This window comes from Homalodisca vitripennis, chromosome 6, assembly GCF_021130785.1.
Source record: "Homalodisca vitripennis isolate AUS2020 chromosome 6, UT_GWSS_2.1, whole genome shotgun sequence".
NCBI lineage: Eukaryota > Metazoa > Arthropoda > Insecta > Hemiptera > Cicadellidae > Homalodisca > Homalodisca vitripennis.
This window is the reverse complement of record NC_060212.1, coordinates 43,895,778-43,908,773: the sequence shown is the minus strand read 5'-3', so window position 1 is coordinate 43,908,773 and position 12,996 is coordinate 43,895,778.

The following is a 12,996-nucleotide window of genomic DNA, read 5'->3' as shown; positions in this document are numbered from 1 at the left end:
ATGAACTGTCTTAGTGCATGAAACTTAATTTCTATACTAGCCTATAAAGGCAACTTGTTATTTAGGCAAGGATGGATGTAACTCTATTGTATTTCACTAAGTGTTAGGAAACAGTTTTACATTGGTCTTATAGAAAAAAAACATAAAACCTTTCAAAACATTGTGTCATAGTAAGTCAATATGTAATACATGTAGCCCAACAAATGTTGCTTGAAATCTCAGCAAAGCTTGTTACACGACACTTGGTGTAACTTGCTCGCGCAATGTCAATTAAAGATAACTTTAATGTAACGTTTTGACGTGAACGTGTTCATGTAAAATAATGACTCAGTACAGAAACTGCAAAGTGCAAAGTTGGAGAAGTGCAGTTTAGAGTTATGTTACACCCAACCACAAACACTCAACTGATATACATTTTTACTGACTAGGATGTGGTTTGCCCGACAGAAGCCGGTGGTTGTGATATCAAAGCATGTGAGGACCCTAGATAATGATGAACAGTAATAGTCTATTATACCGCAGGTGCATAAAGGGCCCTGATGATTACCCTGTTTCCAAGTTCATTACGTGTAGTCGATAACCCTGTGAGGTGTTGAGGTGCGTTCAATGCTTGCGAGTGGCAGTTGTAGTGGCGATTGAAAAGCAATTATTATGTCAGATTATGGATTTATTAATATGTATTAATAAATTCTTACCTGATGTATTACCATACATTTATGCTAAAAAAAACACTGATATTTTCATATCTTCCAACAGTAAATGTCATACGACGAATTAATAACCTTATTAAAGTAGAAATTTAATTTATAAAAATTATATGAATTCATTTTTTATGGAATCAATTAGTGTTCCGATTATAGAAAAGAAGTTACCACTGATACTAAAACCAATCGTGCTTAGTTTAAGTACAACGATTTTCGTTAAACATGATGTAGTAGCAGATATCCATATTTTGGTGTACTGCAATAAATTATGACAGTGTTAAGGACCACAAAATACTAGATTCGTAAATATTAAACATCTATATTTTTACTACAATTCATCTATTTTTGTATACAAACGACAATAAAAATTTTTGTACAGTTCTCAACTTGTCAATTTTATTTATTAAAATGCTTACTATTTCTTTATCAACTATGAAGATGTTTTGCACATTAAGACCATTTGACTAATTTGCTTTTGTTTATAAAGTTTTACTGTTTTTTTCACAATTAATAAAAACATAAACATTTTCTAGACACTACAACTTGAACACTCTAGGATTTTACAAATAAGAGCAATCGCCAAAATATTAAATATCAATATTATATTAATCACTTACTATATTAAAATATTTTCTGTGACCATTTACCGTATTATTGTATTTAATAATGAATTTAAATTTGTAAAATTTAGTTTTTTACACGTGTTATTAAAATTTTAGAATCAATTTCATATAGGGCTATTTATTTATACAATAACGTCAACTACTTCATTCAAACAAGAATTATTACTGTTTTTCTTAGTTTTTAAAACTCAAGTTTTTCTCTATTTATATACTCCTTTTTCATGTGTGAATTTTAATTACATGTTAAAATTATCTTACATCGGATAGCATTGATTCAATGGGTGATAAAGCAGATTAAGGAAGCTTCGTCAAGAAAACGAAAATCCGGTAATGACTTTAGGCTTAGTGGAGGATTTACAGCATAAGCTCGCAGTGCTTTCCTCAGAAATCCTGCCAGAGCTGATCGCTTAAGCCACGGGCTGCGTCAATCTTTACCTATTACATTGTTTTTTTCGACTGAGAGGTGTCTTGAAACAACACTACAGCAAATATGTTTTATTGAACTTTAATATGAGTGCTTATCACCATTAAAAATTTACCCTTTATGGTTTAGGGAAGGATTATATTAATGGCAATGATAGTTTAAATTGATCCAGTAACATTTCAAAGGGACGGTCTTAACCCTTTTGAAAATTCTAATTGACCTACTTAAAAACAGATCCTTGACCTCTTGATAGAAACCTACAGCCTTACTTCTAGGCTACATTGTAGATCTGAAGTAATCTTTGAATTGTTTGTAAAACATTTTGGTCATCAAAGTTTATGTGAAACTGTAGATTAGCAATTAGTGAGCTAATACTTTGTGATTTGTTTATCTATGGCTTCAGTAAGGTATTGTGAACCATGCATTGTATCCAGTTACTTATATTTGTAAATTTATTGAGCCTGTCTCTGTATTCCGTGCTAGATTTCCTCCGATGGTCTTATAAGCCTGCAAAAATTTAATGGCTTCATTAAACGAACAAAATTAACTTTATATTATCATGCAACCTCAGCAGCAGTTAAGCAACTCATTTTGGTCAGGCATCGTATTAAGGGTCGCTTCTTACTAGCCTTCAAAGGTAGACACTCTGTAGTTAAAGGAACTCTAAAGAAATCCCTCACTTTTTATTAGTGACAAGTCTCTACATATTATACATAGACTAAAATTAGAAGCTAATGCATTTCCAACTGTTGAATTCCATGAGCGCCATTGAAGCCTATCAATCGGTAAAGTGAACAATTTCTTCTTTCTAAAGTTAATGCTGGAGAGGTATACACAATTTTTTAATGTATAATTATCTCTCTGATTATTTGTCCAAAGTGCATTACTCATATGATGTTGACTAAATATATGTTTTTGAAAAGACTGTAACGCGCCAGGTATTGTGTCGTACTCTTAACTTTTAAATAGGATCAAAGAGATGGCAGTGGAATAAACGCCATGTTTTTTTTTCAATATTTTTGTGTTATATCACACGTAAAGTAAGACTCAAGTGCGGAATACTAAGATTCATTAAATAAAAAAAATATATAACTTTCAGTATTGCTGTGCAAGATTAGTCCTCACACCATCATCGCTCCTGCTGTGATAACTAAACTTCACCTTCAAGGAGACAAACTGAAAGATTCAAGTTTTCTGTTCCAAATATACCAGGAATAGTAAATTGTGTTGGCACCGCCTTCGTTTGTAGTAGTTTGCATCACAAACGGGCGACATACCTCGAACATACAAGTACTTCAGGTACGTTATTTGTTTGAGTGTTATAAGGAACAGATATCAAGTGTGGGGCACCACGACTGGTGTCAGGATGTAACACTGTGTCTAAAAAACAAGTAGCACTACGTTCACTCTCTAGAGGGTGAGTCACGTTGTTTCAGTGATTACCAGGAACAGACATCAAGTGTGGGGCACCACGACTGGTGTCAGGGTGTAACACTGTGTCTAACAAACAAGTAGCACTACGTTCACTCTCTAGAGGGTGAGTCACGTTGTTTCAGTGATTACCAGGAACAGACATCAAGTGTGGGGCACCACGACTGGTGTCAGGGTGTAACACAGTGTCTCTCAAACAAGAAGTGCTACTTTCACTCTCTAGAGGCTGAGTCACGTTATCTGTTTCAGTGATACCAGGAACATATATCAAGTGTGGGGCACCACGACTGGTGTCAGGATGTAACATTGTGGATGGTCACTGCCGGTGCGATAAAGTGCCCTCCTGCCCAGATGAACGACCTTTTACCTTCAAGAGCATGAAGGAGTGCAAAATGAGCCTGGCCGTGATGATTCAACACACACATTCAATAGAAGGAGGTACTTTGAAAAGTTTATTTTATCTCTTTTATCACCATCCCCTTTTTCCTTGCGATAACCTCCACTCAACTGTTCCCAAATCATTATTCTCCTCCTCCTTCTCAATTTCTCTCTGAATAATCTATTACCTAATATCTCTAGTGTCATTAGAGCCATTATTTGTATCTCATAACGACTAAATTTAAAGGAAAGTTAAAATGGATATTTCTGTATACTCCTATCAGGTTCATAGCATTCTCTAACATGTAATAATCTAAAACTAGCTATTGTATTGTTTTACATATTTGGCACGTCGTGTTTCAGACTTGTCGCCGCGAGGTCCTTGACAGAGAGTGTTTCTGCTGCCCTCTGGCAATCGACTCCGCAACCACCCCTCTTCAAGACTCATCCGGTACCTCAGCCAGTTTATATTTTATAAAAACCAATCTTGATGTCCCAGTCTATGGAAATGTGTAAATATTGTGAATAAGAATTTGTGAATAAATTGTATGTATTCATATTATTCAGAGTTTTATTTGAAAATTGTCCAATAGTTTCAAAAAATGGAAAGGCAAGTAGCGGGACTGACCGATAGAAATGACTACTTTTTACAACGGGCTGTGAATGAAATCAAACACAGATAAAAATAAATGGTAGAATAACAATAAATGTACGAGAGACTACTAATTCATTTATTAATGGATCCAACGTAAAATTGATTAAGTTACTGCATTATTTAACAGCAGAATTTCAAGCTCATTGGAATCTAAGTTTAATTTCAGCATGGTTAATATTAATTCCTTTTCCAGTTCACAAGTGGTCTCGTCTTGATGATATTTTTAAAAAGGGTTAAAAAATAATAAAATGGATCTTATCTACGAAAAAAGCCGTAATGTAATTTAACCCTTAAAGGAAATTTGACTTTTTTATTATAATAATAGCCTCGCTGGATTCTTGGATGATTTGCTAGATAAAATGAGGACTTGCTTTATATTCCTTTTGAAGAAAATCACGGAAAAACAGATTTTAGTACAAAGTTTGCTGAAAAAACGACAAAAACATTAATTTAAATTTTAAAATATAAAGTATTGAGCCGGGGCTCAGTTTGGACAATTTATTTTTTGTCTTTTATTTTGCCCACCTCGGCCACTCTTGTCAGTCGGTGGGGGAGTCACTCCGTCAGAGTATTGATTTTCTGCCTGGTTGGACTGATTGGTTGAGGTCAGCTGGTTGACCTTGACTAGTTTACCGACCAGCTGTTCACCGGCACCGGCACCGGCACCGGCTACTGTTCGGAGCGGTCAGACTGTTCGGAGACACGTTTGGAGAAGCTTACTGTGTTCTGGCTGTTCTCTGTTCTTCCCGTTTCTCCATGGCTGGCTAATTCACCGACTTTCGGCAGGTAATTGTCTTTTTCACTCTCTTAACTTATTTAGTTGGCGGTTTTTTCTCTCCCACCCAGACATATTTTATCGTAGATTAGTTATAAGTAATATATATTTATTTATTTTGTAACTTGTGTTCCTCGTGTACGTTTTCGTGTCGCAAAGTGTTCGTTCCTGTCTTTCGTACGTTCTAAAATTTGTTATTTTATTTACTATGCTAGTTTAGTTTTTTTATCTTTCGCTCTTGTGCTTTCTAACTGATCCGTTCGGCGAACGGAAATTATTTATTCCGTGTACACACCTTGTTTTAATTTAGTGTAAGCGAGACGGTACAGACTTTGCAAATTTTTGTTACCTCGTGTTTTGTGTTGCGTGCAAATTTGGGTGGCAACATCCATGATTTCAATTTTATTATTTAATTATTGCCTTTATAGTAGCGTGAACTGATTAGAATTTAATTATTGTTATTTGGGAAATAATGTATTGTTATTATTTGTAAATTATATAATTATTATTATGCCTACCTTACAATTAATATTTAATAGCAAAATGTAAATTATTATAATATTATAATAGAATGATTAAAATCCAGCGAATTATAGTTACAAGTAATTGTTATCACGCTTAATCATTTAGTATGGCTGTTCTAGCCTATAAGTAAATGTTTATATATTTGAAAATTTGTTTTGTTTGTAATATTTAATATTGTCACCAAGTAGTGTATCTTTTAATACTTGGTGTCTTGAGGTATTTTTTGGGATATAGTCTTCTGATACTTAAAAGGTACTGTTAGTTACAGATTGTTATTTTTTTTTTAATTGTTAAATTTAAATATTTTTTTATACTTTGTGGCAAACATAATAAGTTTTTATTATTTCTCGGGTTGTAGTAAAGTTGTTCTGAATATCTACTGGTTATGTTGGGATTCTATAGGGTCCCCGTGAGTGCCGTCAGCGGGACTGGTGCGGCGAGTCTGCCCGAACAACTGAATATTGAATGCCCGCGCCCTGCCAGCGCTATTGGACCGGCATCCAACCGGAGTGTAGTGCTCCCATTCATTTCTTCTGGAACAAGGTTGGATTAAAAATGTGTTTTTTTACTTCTTATACTGAACTTGCGAGGACTGGGGTGCAGGGAGCGCTGCCAGATGTTAGATCTGGAGGAGGGCCAGTACCTAGCCAGTATTTATTTAGTTAGTTACATGACCTGAAGGGGAGGATTTCATCTTTAATTCGGATTCGTGGAGGCAACTAAGCCCCCGCCTCCTTCGAAAATTGGCTTTAAATATATTTTTTTTAAATTTCGGCTACAAACTTGAAACAAAATTACTTTTCAAAAATAGTGGGCCTAGAAATTCTACAACCTTTTTCCTCCCCTCAGTTCATAAAAAATTTACCTGTTAAAAATTTTATATTTACCACCGCCGTACCTGATATATGTTATTTATAGACCAAATTTCTATTTATTGTGTTATTATTATATTATTTATTTATTATGTTATTGTCATTATTGGAATTATATTTATTGTTGTTATTTAGTTTTTAAGTTACGCGGTGCACCGTGGTGCTGCATAATTGTATTTTGCATGGAAATGTTTGCCACCTACTAATTATATTTCTTGTACTCGAAATCTTGTCTCGTTTTTGTCTCTTCCCACTAGTGGCATGTGATTGTTTTTTTTTTATGATTTGCTCCGAGTTTGGGAGGGGCACGCTTCCGAGGCCTCCTGTATTTTTCACTCACTCGGAACAGTATATTGAACAATGACAAGTGATATATAAATTAGTACAACGAGATGTGAAACAACAAAATATTTAGCACAATTTTATTCCAGATTTATTTATTTCAAATTTAATTTCTTACGAAACACGTAATTTCATTTTTAGAATTTATTCTCAATAAAAATGCAGTAATTATGTCTAAATGTACATTTTTTTACTGCATCGTTTTCAATATTTATATTGTATTTCCGAAATAAGAAATATAAAGTTTTACCACCATTATTAGGTACAGAGCGAGCAAAAATTACGTGATATGTTTAATTGCATACTACCAACATTAGATATTAATGTTTTACATTATTTACAAACGAAATAAATCTGTGTAAATATCACTTTCAACACAAATCGTAGGAATGTAGATTTTATCAGAGGCTGCTATCTTAAAGGACCTTTTCTTAAAAGTAAAACAGGACATATTTGACACCTTAACAACTCTCTCATTAGTATGATATTATTTATAAATTATCTATAATGTTTTAAACGTCTATGGCTTCTACAGAATTTAAATATGTTTTTGTTTGTTTAGTAGCTCATTATATTTTTCTTGTGTTGTGTTATAACTTAAACACTATGTCTCGTGAATTTAACCCAAACTTTTTTTTCCTTAAAAATGTTACCGGACATACTGGATGCAATCCCCGTCCATTGATCAGTTCGAGATATTAAAAATTATTATATTTATTATCCTCACACGTAATGTTGTTATATTATTGTATTTTTTATAAATTTTGTGCAGATACCATATTAAAACCTTAAAATATCGAAAAACTTAAAAGCAAACTTTGAAAATTATTTGATAACTACAAAATTGTTTTCATGTTTAAGACTATAAATGTACTTGCTCTCTTTAAAAATGTTGAATACCGGGCAACTTCAAACCCGAATATTAAAACTATTATTATTGTATTTCCTTAATGTTACAATTTACATATTATGTTTTTATTAGAATTTCGGTAAGGTTTCTTTTTTTAACATAAACTCAGGAGGAAAAAACTGTTAACCATACCTTTAATGGAAATATAATTTTAAAACCTTAACTCCACTTTAAATTTGTTGAAGAAAAGTTAAGAGACGTTAGGCCTATATCCCATTTAAAAAAATTTAGCCCATTATCTTTAGAATCCGAGAAAAAACTATATAAATAATAATTACATGTACAAAAATGTATGCATATAGTAATATAGTGATTGGGTTTAGAATTGATTTGATTATAATCGGCACAAATAATAAAAACTAAATTTGAAAATTTAGTTACAAAGTCCCTAGCCTGATTTAAAAGCACAAATTTATATGGAGACTATTAATGCATTATGCTACGAGACATATAATTGCAAGGCCACCCCTATTTATTTATTCTTTATTAATAAATGTAAGGATATGTCAATTAATACGTTTAATATTAATGTTATCACCAGAAACTAATCTAACATATTCATGAAAAGTTAAAACATCATATTTCAGATTATAAATAGCAGTTTCAACTCAGGCCTGAAATTATGTCTCGTATTATAGTAAATAATACCTCTCCTATAAAGTTTAAAATCTTGTTATGGTTACCAATAGCGTAGTTAAATTTAATTATATTTATTAAATATTATGAACTTTTTCATAATATTCATCCCGAAAGCTAATTTAAAAAATAAATCATGAAGTATTAAAACACCTTTAATGTTCCATTTCAACGTGCATACATGTTAAAATTTATGTAAGATCAAGATTTTCCAGAAATCCCTTATAAGACTCTAGCGCAAGAGTTTACTTCGTAACCCACTGTAAGCCGACAATCCATGCCAGCTTTTCGTTCTTTCGGTAAACTTTCTTTTCATGAGATTTCTTAATGGATCAAACAGTAACTGTTAGTGGATAAAGATCAGCTTCTCTCGTCTCGGTCAGGTTATTTTAAAAGTTCTACAAGTATCATACTGGGAGTAAACTAATTTTACACACTATAATTTATATAAAAAAGTAAAAATATTACATTTTCAAATAATTTGTTTTCTTCAACTAAAATATTTGTGTGTTCATAAAATATTTTACAAGTACACTATTTTTTTCTTCCTAAAAGTATATATTGTGTGAAAAAATTTAATATAAATGAAACAGTTCCGAATTAGTTAAAATAAGTAAAGGATTCTAAACTAAAATTAAGTTTTTAGGACCCTCAAGTTAGAAAAGGATATTAACGAGAGTTATTAATAGTTGAAAGTGTGCAACGTGGTAAGTAAAGGATCATTCATAATAATAAGGATGGATAAAAAAATTGATATATAACAATTAAAATAAATGTGAGCTCTACAATACACAGCATCAAAAACACACACACACACACACACACACACATATGTGTGTATTGTAATACAGGGCAACAAAAATTAAATGTATACTTAAAGAATAAGAAACTATATAAGACAGTGCATATTTACTTATACATATATACATACACTCACACACACTCATATATATATTTTAGTACTTGCTCCGCCGGGACTGGAACCTGGATCTCTCACTTGCCGGGTGAATGTGCTAATACAGACCCCTTACTTTTTACGATTAAATTATATTGTATTTGGCCGTATCTGACACACACACACACACACACACACACACACACACACACACACACACACACACACACACACACACACACACACACACACACACACACACACACACGCGCGCGCGCGCACACACACACACACACACAAACACACACACACACACACACACACACACTTGATGTATATATATATATATATAAGATAATTATAAGACAATATATACAATTACAATGTAGTTTCATAATCATAAATAAAACTAAAGTAAACTTATAGATTCACTTTCATCTAATGTTTATGAACTTAAATAATAGTAAGGTAAAATAAATAATTAATTATTGCCTTCATATAAGTTAAATTTCAATAAACTGAAATTTGTAAATTGTACAGTTTAGTTTTACCTAACCTATATGAATAAGGTAAAAAGAAGCAGCAATAAAACCAAAAAGACAGGTATGAATATCATCTAGCCTTTAAACTTATATGTCATTTATTGCAAACTTTGCCATGCACTTGCATTTATTTCATAAGGTTAAGTGTTTTTATTTGTTTCGATGAGCCAGTATCTCAGGAGTTAGAAAAAAATTATAGACATTAATAACAATTTTAAAATAACAAATATATCAATCTTTCCTACAGTAAAATTTAAGTAAACATTTACAGTAAACATTATATATATGTATATACGAGAGAATTATTGTAGATGATAATTGCAAGGTAATATATAAGTTGTGTACAATTGCTATGTAGTTGCATAGTCATAAAAAGAACAAAAGTAACTTTCATACATTCACAATGGTCTAATGTTTATGACCTGAAATAATAGTAAGGTATAATTTTGAATCACTGACTTCACATAAGTTTATTGAATTTGTACTGTTTATTTGTGAATTTTTCAGTCTAGTATTACCAAACCTATATCCGAAAAGTACATACGAGTGCATGTAACAAGGAAACAAACAAGCCAGATAAAAATTAAATAAAGCTTTTAAACCTATATATGTCATCAATTTCAAACTTTTTCTTGCAATTTATTAAACTTAAAACTATATTAATCTTTCTTACAACAAAAGTTTAATGTGGACCCATTTGTAAACAACGGAAAGGAATCCTCGGGAGTTTGGAAAAATGTGCCGGTAACAGAGTCGCTCATTAGGAGATAGGGCCGACCGTAAGTAAAAGTGCCTCTGCTTCATACATCACCTGGCTTGATAAACGGGGCACGTACTCTTGTTACGTGACCTGGTTGAATCTGATAAATATAAAATTAGTGGGTGAAATTTACCCGAAATCACGACCTTTCCAAGATTTATTGGGTCCCTTGATTTTCATTACGTCTTGAGTAAAATTGTGTTTTATACCATCACTTATTTTGCATGTAAACTTGAATTCTAAACCAAACATTGAATTTTAGTAAAAACATGATGTGCATACACAACTTTATGCTAATATTTGGTCAGGGATACTAAAGCTTTTTTCTTAAATATAAACGTATTTTGCAGTATAGATTTCTCATATACTGTATCTAAATTATCATGCCACTAAAAGAATATAAAAGAATATTACTTAAATATATATTATGAATGAAATGTAATACGATTTAATGATTTATTTAAAAAATTAATCCTGCTTCTCATCAGAGTCTCCCATTATCCATTATTTATATACTAACCTATAATATACAACAAAACAAATTAATGTATGTAAAATATAGAGCAATATTTTTTTATTGCTCTAAGGCAAACTATATTGTAATTACAACGTCCTTTTAATTTTTTTGCCATTCACCAGTTAAATAAACTCCAAGATATAAAATGTCCAAATCAATCATAAGACCAAACCTTGCCACACTTGAGGCCTTACTTCATGCGTGCTGAGTATGAGCATGAAAATAAATCACATTCGTTGATTATTTAAAATGAGTTTCAATGAATTTCCTCCAGTTCACATTCCTCTTAGTGCAGCGTCTGACGTTGTCACAGACCTCAGTCCAGGAATCTAAAGTCAACGTTAGTTTGATAAGATCCGAAAATTCGGCAACAAAGAAGCTCAAAAGGGAATCTTTTCACAGTTTCGACATAAAAAACACCTAGACTACATAATATAGTGTAATAGGCGAAGATATATTCTCATTGTCTTATCAGTTACACAATTTAATGCACTAACATGTGTCAGACACGATCTCTTGGCACCGTGGAACAACCGAGATGATGAGTTATTGTCTACTTAGTAAACAATAACTAAGAGTTTATGAGAAGAAACATCACTGTATAGTTGTTTAAATTAGGGTTAATTTGTTTAATAACTTTGAATTATTACGCCTTTTAAATAACAAATAAATGTTACCTCAGAAATAGAAGTAATATGGTACAGAAATGTATGGATATTATCACATACCTGGCATACATCTGATCTGTACAATAGTTAAATTCTCAGAACCAGCTCGTTTTGACACCAAGAACTGACATTTTCGCGATATTGAGTAGCATTCTCAGTTTCTGTAATATTACATTCTATTACAATACCGGGAGTAATATGTTCAGCATAATCTATGTAGGAAACAAAACGCAATATGTAAGATACAATTTTCAAACACTTATCGTTTATACGGTGTTTACTATTTTATATTTTTTCACAGAGAAACCCAGAAGAGTGCCAGGGAGGGAGCTCAAACCTATTTATAACAGTGATAACATTCAATGTTTATTGAGTTTGAACAACTTTTATTGATTTATTGGTGCAACAAAGAAACTATTACACTGAAGTAAGGAATACGATAAAAAAGTTGCAGACCGCAAAAATATTTAGTGAGTTTTAACCAAACGAAAGGTTGTTGAATATTTATTATCACTACCAAAAACAGAAATATTCATTTATCAGACGACAAACATTAAACATTCTTTTGACATAAGAGATGATTACTTGTTCTAAATTATTCTTAACACTAAATCATTTTATTTTCATCAAAGGAGAACATCTTTTGAATTATTGAATACACATAAAGTCCATTGTTAGTTATATTTATCAGATATTTGTCATCGTTTAAACGAGACTTTATCATAGAATATAGCTTTACACTAGAGATGAGTTCATCATTAAAAAATAATGATGCCTTTAAAACAGGACATATAGTAGACGACTTCATATATTTATATTATCGGCACAAAGACAAAGCGACTCCTGAGATGCCACAGCATTCGTGATGATCATTATAACGCCGGGATTTGTAAATTATCAACCTCTAAATGTTCAGGACCAGCGTTATAGGAGTCGCTCATCACTGAGCCTCTGCATCATTAGAATTCTGTTTGTTACTTCCTGTATTGTTCCTTATGTTGGTGAAATGTTCACTGAACCGTCTACTTGTTGTCGGGAACTCTCTCTCTCTCTCTCTCTCTCTCTCTCTCTCTCTCTCTCTCTCTCTCTCTCTCTCTCTCTCCCACCCTCTCACTCTCACTCTCTTACTTGACTCCATATATGAACATTCCCGGAGGTATCTTATCCAAAGTATGCACTTCTTTGACTGCTATTCATTGGTCGGGAAAACTGTAGTTATAAAATTGTAAGATATTTAGTAGTATCAGTTCCGCATGTACATAATCAAAATTATCATGCCATTAGGGGAAAGTATAAAAGACAAACGAATATGGCGTTAGAATATAATAGGAATGTAGTT